Genomic DNA, 8,035 nt, shown 5'->3' with positions numbered 1-8,035 from the left:
GGTGTGGTCTCCCTTGGTTAACCTAAAAAAAAAAAACCCTACAAGACTCCATTACTTCCAGCTTTATACAAGTCATCCTCCAGCTGGTCTTCAATTCTGGATACTCAAAGACCTTTAGTAAAACAGGTTTAGACATGAAATTCTGTCCATTGTTAACAGGACACCATTCTTTTACGTGAAGTTACTTCCTGATAGCTTTTGATCTCATTAAATCTGGGCATTGCTTCCACTGTCAATAAAACCTGCTGATATTTTGAGTATGATCTTAGGCGCCTCGCCCTCACAGCCCCGCCCCGACGGGTCCTGAGTGGGGTCCACACACCCACACGCCTCGGTGGCAATGAGGCGCCTTGCCCTCACAGCCCCGCCCCGATGGGTCCTGACCGAAGTCCACACACCCACACACCTGGGTGGCCGTGAGGCACCTTGCCCTCACAGCCCCGCCCCGACGGGTCCTGACCGGGGTCCACACACCCACATGCCTGGGTGCCCGTGAGGCACCTTGCCCTCACAACGGGTCCTGACCAAGGCCCATGGCCCACACGCCAGGGTGGCCGTGAGGCGCCTTGCCCTCACAGCCCCCCTAACGGGTCCTGACCGAGGCCCATGGCCCAGACGCCGGGGTGGCCATGAGGCACCTTGCCCTCACAGCCCCGCCCGACGCGTCCTGACCGGGGCCCACACACCCATGGCCTACACACAGGGATGGCAATCAGGTGCCTTGCCCTCACAGCCCTGCTCCGACGGGTCCTGACCGGGGCCCATGGCTCACATGCCGGGGTGGCCGTGAGGCGCCTTGCCCTCACAGCCCCCCTAACGGGTCCTGACCGAGGCCCATGGCCCAGACGCCGGGGTGGCCATGAGGCACCTTGCCCTCACAGCCCCGCCCGACGGGTCCTGACCGGGGCCCACACACCCATGGCCTACACACAGGGATGGCAATCAGGTGCCTTGCCCTCACAGCCCTGCTCCGACGGGTCCTGACCGGGGCCCATGGCTCACATGCCGGGGTGGCCGTGAGGCGCCTTGCCCTCACAGCCCCCCTAACGGGTCCTGACCGAGGCCCATGGCCCAGACGCCGGGGTGGCCATGAGGCACCTTGCCCTCACAGCCCCGCCCGACGGGTCCTGACCGGGGCCCACACACCCATGGCCTACACACAGGGATGGCAATCAGGTGCCTTGCCCTCACAGCCCTGCTCCGACGGGTCCTGACCGGGGCCCATGGCTCACATGCCGGGGTGGCCGTGAGGCGCCTTGCCCTCACAGCCCCCCTAACGGGTCCTGACCGAGGCCCATGGCCCAGACGCCGGGGTGGCCATGAGGCACCTTGCCCTCACAGCCCCGCCCGACGGGTCCTGACCGGGGCCCACACACCCATGGCCTACACACAGGGATGGCAATCAGGTGCCTTGCCCTCACAGCCCTGCTCCGACGGGTCCTGACCGGGGCCCATGGCTCACATGCCGGGGTGGCCGTGAGGCGCCTTGCCCTCACAGCCCCCCTAACGGGTCCTGACCGAGGCCCATGGCCCAGACGCCGGGGTGGCCATGAGGCACCTTGCCCTCACAGCCCCGCCCGACGGGTCCTGACCGGGGCCCACACACCCATGGCCTACACACAGGGATGGCAATCAGGTGCCTTGCCCTCACAGCCCTGCTCCGACGGGTCCTGACCGGGGCCCATGGCTCACATGCCGGGGTGGCCGTGAGGCGCCTTGCCCTCACAGCCCCCCTAACGGGTCCTGACCGAGGCCCATGGCCCAGACGCCGGGGTGGCCATGAGGCACCTTGCCCTCACAGCCCCGCCCGACGGGTCCTGACCGGGGCCCACACACCCATGGCCTACACACAGGGATGGCAATCAGGTGCCTTGCCCTCACAGCCCTGCTCCGACGGGTCCTGACCGGGGCCCATGGCTCACATGCCGGGGTGGCCGTGAGGCGCCTTGCCCTCACAGCCCCCCTAACGGGTCCTGACCGAGGCCCATGGCCCAGACGCCGGGGTGGCCATGAGGCACCTTGCCCTCACAGCCCCGCCCGACGGGTCCTGACCGGGGCCCACACACCCATGGCCTACACACAGGGATGGCAATCAGGTGCCTTGCCCTCACAGCCCTGCTCCGACGGGTCCTGACCGGGGCCCATGGCTCACATGCCGGGGTGGCCGTGAGGCGCCTTGCCCTCACAGCCCCCCTAACGGGTCCTGACCGAGGCCCATGGCCCAGACGCCGGGGTGGCCATGAGGCACCTTGCCCTCACAGCCCCGCCCGACGGGTCCTGACCGGGGCCCACGGGGTTGGCAAGCGGGTCCCTTGCCCTCACAGCCCTGCCCCGACGGGTCCTGACCGGGGCCCATGGCTCACATGCCGGGGTTGCCGTGAAGCGCCTTGCCCTCACAGCCCCGCCCTGACAGGTCCAGACCGGGGTCCACACACCCATGGCCCACACGCCAGGGTGGCCATGAGGCACCTTGCCCTCACAGCCCCGCCCCGACGGGTCCTGACCGGGGCCCATGGACCACACGCCGGGGTGCCCGTGAGGCACCTTGCCCTTACAGCCCCGCCCCAATGGGTCCTGACTGGGGTACACACGGCCAAACTCCGGGTGGTCATGAGACGCCTTGCCCTCACAGCCCCTCTCCAACGGGTCTTGACCGGGGTCCACACGCCCAAACTCCGGGGTGTCCATGAGGTGCCTTGCCCCCACAGCCCCGCCCCGACGGGTCCTGACCAGGGTCCACACACCCACACGCCTGGGTGGCTGTAAGGCACCTTGCCCTCACAGCCTCGCCCCGACAGGTCCTGACCGGGGTGATTGTGGACTTCATGGCCACCCTGGTGTGAGGGTCATGGGCCCCGGTCAGGACCCATCGGTGTGGAGCTGTGAGGCACCTTGCCACAGCTGGCGGGTCCTGACTGGTGCAATGGGCCTCACGGACTGGCCTGCTACTATATAAAATGTAATTAAAGCAAATAAAATTATACTGACCTTTTCCAAATATTCATATGTCATTACGTCCCCCGATCTCCTCTTCTCTGCCATGTCCTTATTTCCGTTCGGTTTTCTCCTCTATTCATATCTCTTATTGGTTTCTCCTCTCCTCCATACTCCTGAAAAGAAACAAATATAAGACAAAATGGAATATTTAGAAATTCAGATGAAAACAGAGCCGATGACTACATAAAATCGTTAAGACCATTAGATAAACTGATATTTACCATGCACATGAAAGGTCTTACACTTCATCCTGCCCTCCATCTCTTCCTCTCTCCTCACTCTGAAAGATAAATAGAAGACCAGAGGACCTGTAACTCAGTTTTTAAAAACAAAGGCACAGATGATTGGTTTATGACTAGTATATAAAATGTAATTAAAGCAAACAAAATTATACTTACCTGTTCGAGATGTTAAGATGTCATTATGGACCCAACTCATCTCCTCTCCACTTATCTGTTTCTTAACTCCTTTGTTTCTCATCTTTTCATGTTATTTCTATATGATTGTCACACAAGCTAAACACGCTGCACATTAAACTTTAAATTCAAAGGATCTACAGTAGGTCAACCTCATCGTCAGTGAGCTGTGGACGTCTGTGCCTTTGTCACCACTTCACCATCTGTCCTTCCTTAGACACTGTTGTCTTGCTGCCTTATAAACCCCATCCACTGACAGGTGGCTGTAACGAGCTCATCAGTGTTCTTCACTTCACCTGTCAGTGGTCATAATGTTAGGTCTGATGCTAACATGAGTTGTACTGCAGTTTGCTGCATTCTATCTGTATTATTTTCCTACCAACATACATACTTTCTGCATAATGGTATCTATCTGGTAATAATTTGAATGTGTTAGGTTAACCTGCAGTTTTTGTGAAATTGGTCCTCATTAAAATGCACATTTATGCAAATTCCTATCAGACCATCTAATGTATAAGTAAAGAGTTTCTGCTTTGAATTGTTCTAGACTTTCTGTGTTCAATAGCACATCTATTGCAGAGTCACAGACAGCAGCATGGACATAATGTCCCACCATCTAGGCTACAGTAGTAAAGGGACATAAAAAGATATTATGAAATAAAAATAGACTTTTTAAAAATAACACTTTGAAATAATAATGTCCACAATCACAATAAAAAATAACCCCTAACAACTCTATTAAGTAAGAATGATGAGATATTTCAAAATAATGACAAGTTTTAATAGTTCTTGAATTTCACAAATTGCCTGTGCAAGTACTGTATATACAGTATTTTACACAATTTATTCATATGATTATTAATTTCAATGTTGTTTTTGTTTATTATTGAACACTCTGGATTTCCATAAAAGGCTTTAAATCTGAACTGTTCTCTCTGTAAACCAGCATCAAGTGTTTAGGTACTTCCATATTGATACAAACCTTCGCTATGAGCTACCCATATTGGCTATAAGTAAGCAGCTACAGTAGTTTTCCTTTCAGCAAACAGCAAATGTACCACTGAACATTTTCACAGTATAAAGTCTTTCTCCAGCAGTCAGACAGTGTGTCTAACTTTGGATCAATGTGAGTTCGCTTTCATTATTCTCCAGTCTATTTGGAGAGCAGTACAGTCAGTGAACCTGTCTCTCTGCCAGCTCTATCTCTGGATATACTGTAGTCCCTAGGGGGGTTGCAGTATATTCTGAGTGCTATGCTTTAAAGAAAGAAGCATAACTCAGTCTTTGGCCAATGACAAGTAAAACTAAGAAATGAAATGCACGGTGACGTACTTCCTTCACCGTGTGTAAACCTTAAACTTACTTCATCCAAAATGACTTGGCAAAAGTGCACATCTGTTACAAGTTATGGTAGTGTGAATTATGCAGTCAAAAAGGGAAACATTACAGTAACACAAAAGCTTGCATACCTTAAGTATAAAACAGAATTTCTACTTGGCAGACATCTTTTAGTAATTGCTAATAGAACTTAGAAAACCCAGATGTAGTCACTGAACTTTTTTTTTTGTCTACTGTTCAGGAATGACTGGCTAGATTTGAACAGTTTATTCTACTTTGATTCTACTACATTTACAGTTGCATAGAGTTTATTAAGCACTGATGCACTTTGCATATACTACTGAGGCACCGTATCATACAAGGCATGAGTGTAGATTCAGCTATTGCTGAAGCGTCTAGCCTATTGTGATGGTAAGACTGGCACAGGCTACAACGACCATATGGCAACAAAAACACGTAACTTTACCTAATATTTTGTGTAATATTTAGGTAAAAACAAGTAAACATTACAAGACCCATAAGGTCATGTGTTATTGCTGGTTCAGTTTTAAATATCCTTAAAAAAATGTAACTATGTGTAAATTTAAAGATAACACACCTACAAATTTAAAAAGCTAATTAGCTACAAAGTAGTGATAATTTGTTCATTTAAATCCTTTGTCCTTTATCTATTTAATCCTAAAGTGATGGTTTGAAGAGCAGACTCACATTTTTACATATTCTCATGCTTTAACTGGGGCTTGGGAGGAATGGAGGGGTTTACTAACTCTGGACTATTCTTTCTCTTTGTTTGCAGGTGACTGAACCTTTGGGTTTAGTGGTCGGGGGTCTGCTGAGCTGTGGTGGTCCAGTCTTGGGAACGTCCTGGGCTTCTTTTAGAGCAGGTGGAGGCTTGAGCTCGGTTGGACTGGATGGGTCAGTCTTCTTTGGAGGAGGAGGTGATATTTTTGCAGACTCACAGCATAGTAGCAATTTGTGTTAATTTAACGCAGGGTCTTCTAAGGCAAACTGGCTGAAACTAAAGCTCCAGACAAAACAAACCAAGAAAGAATCAGCATTCAGAGATGAATCCTCAGTCCATATGTATTGAAGTCCTTACATATTACAGGTGGAATATACAGCACATGTATTTTAGTATACAGACAATATAAAATGAGCTAAAACTACTAAAGAATACAAAAGAACAGCATATACAAAAGCTTATTTAATGATTCAAGTACCACTAACTTTATACTTCAGGTCTCTGGAGAACTCAAACACATCTGTAGACACTGTACAAGAACTGTATCCCATTTTGCAGTGGCCAAACACTTCCTGTGGATTTAGCATCAGTTTGCTATGTATAAACTGATATTATTGAAAACAAGTGATGTTCTGCCAGTTTTATAAGAGGAAGACAAAGACAAATCACAAATCCTACAGTACGGAACTGAAGCTGCAGAATTCCTTTCCCGGGGTGAAGACAGTTTCCTAGAAAGACCTGAAGATACTGATTAATGGCCAACTGATGCATTTCCAGTCAATTCATTCCAATTCTCTGCATACATAACATAGCAGGCGGCAAGCAAGGAAGAGAACATATGAACATATCAAGAGTTAAAGTTGTAATGAATTCAAACTGAATTTATACTTGTTTGTTTTTTCTTTTGCAGCAATAGTCTTTTAATGTATTTATATCCTGCAATTCTCTCTCTATGAGGTTGTTTCCACTGTTTGGGGCAGTTTGTGTCATTCCAGCCCTGGACTCAGACTCTACCTATGCACAAGGGGTTCACAGGAAATAACGCAGCAGGTAATCCAGCATTACTGTTTGTAATTTGATGTCTCAGATGCCAGCATCAGCAGTCTCCCACATCTCCTACTGCTGCAGCTGCACAGCATTGAACTGGGGGAAACACAGGGTGGCTTCTAGCATGAAGCCATGTTACACATGCACATATAGAATGAGACAACAGTCATTTTAGGAGTCGGAGGAGTAGTGAAAAAACGTAGGTGAGATGTTGGCAACTGACTGCACGCCTCCACCTCTACAGCAAAGCTAACTCCTCTTCACTATGCTGTGGAAAACTTAGCACAGCTGCTCGCTCTGTAGCATAATGACTTTTTAAATGTGAGTTTGGGAGTTCATTTGGCTGCACTGTTAACCGACAGGCCAGTTGCTCTTCTGCTGTATTTCAGATAAAGTAGCTGGTTGTTCTAGCATTAAACTGCACTTGCTGTTACCATGAAAACAACAGGTGCCACCAAATCAATCAGGGCTGAAATCCTAAGGATTATAATGTGACAGTACTTTCAAGGAAACTTGAGCAGAAATTATCTATGTATTTCAAAAATCATATGGAATAAAATGGTTCACGCTGCTGTACAATTCTTAACTCCTCAACTTTTTAATCTCATATCAGCATGAGACTGAAACTACAAAAGAAAAAAAAAATCACCTCAACATGTAAAAATTAAGCTCATTCAAGGGAAAATGTTCAAAAACAAGCCTTTAAAAATTTACATGCCAGATGCACCTATAACATGTTTACTTCTGCTATCACTGACATGTCAAAGTCTTACCATCAGAACTGGTAAACATCAGCAGTGATTTAAGAGAAAGGAATTTGTGCAAATATGTAAAAGCATATTATGTTTTTGCTGCTGAGAGATAACTAAAGCAAAACTCTGATACAAAAAGGTGCCTATGGAGATGGAGAATTTAACTGTCTATCATGCACTTACCTCTCTTTACCACTGATAAAGCACACTTTTTCTTTTATATATTATCTACTGGCAGGAAGCAGAACAACAAAAAAAAAAAAAAAAAAAAAAGATTAAACTCTGTCAAAAGAACTGACATCCTTGTTGACCATTCTACATTCAGTCTGAGTTTAATTATCAATTCTTTTTTAACTTTGTAAATCCTTTCTGTAACATTGTACCATTTACTTTTTATAGCAGGTCCTTTGTTTTTATTTAAAAAAAAAAACAAAAAGTGAGGTTTTCCATTCACAGAAGTTCCCCTTCACTTGTGTGAAGTACTTGTAGTTTTTTAAAAGCCTGTACTCACAGCTGCAAGTCGAACAAATGTGATGGAAGGCAGTTCTGGCCCTGTTAGATAAGGTGACGTGTCCAGCTGTGGTGGCACTAATTGGCTTTAATGCAGATGTTTAAACGATGTTGGAGGGAAAATGACCGTCTCTCCAGGTGGAGGCAGACATTGACGCTGTCCTTCTGGGTGCCGGTGGGAGGCGTTTCTGCAGTGTCAGGGTCACTGGGGGTCGTACTGCTGGTAGCGGTTC

At 48.4% G+C, this 8,035-nt stretch overlaps 1 long non-coding RNA gene across 1 annotated transcript; it reads right to left on the bottom strand.

Annotated features, from left to right (window-relative positions):
* Positions 1–2,897: 2,897 nt before the first annotated feature.
* LOC109958354 (uncharacterized) lies at positions 2,898–3,483 on the bottom strand. Its single transcript, XR_002274662.1, has 3 exons — positions 3,396–3,483; positions 3,219–3,277; positions 2,898–3,110 (listed from the first exon to the last, which is right to left on the bottom strand). It is a non-coding gene; the product is annotated as an uncharacterized LOC109958354 (long non-coding RNA).
* Between the last annotated feature and the right edge of the window lie 4,552 nt (positions 3,484–8,035).

The sequence above is a fragment of the Monopterus albus genome, unplaced genomic scaffold, assembly GCF_001952655.1.
Source record: "Monopterus albus unplaced genomic scaffold, M_albus_1.0 scaffold31.1, whole genome shotgun sequence".
In the NCBI taxonomy this organism is placed as follows: Eukaryota; Metazoa; Chordata; class Actinopteri; order Synbranchiformes; family Synbranchidae; genus Monopterus; species Monopterus albus.
This window is presented reverse-complemented; position numbering and strand designations above follow the sequence as displayed.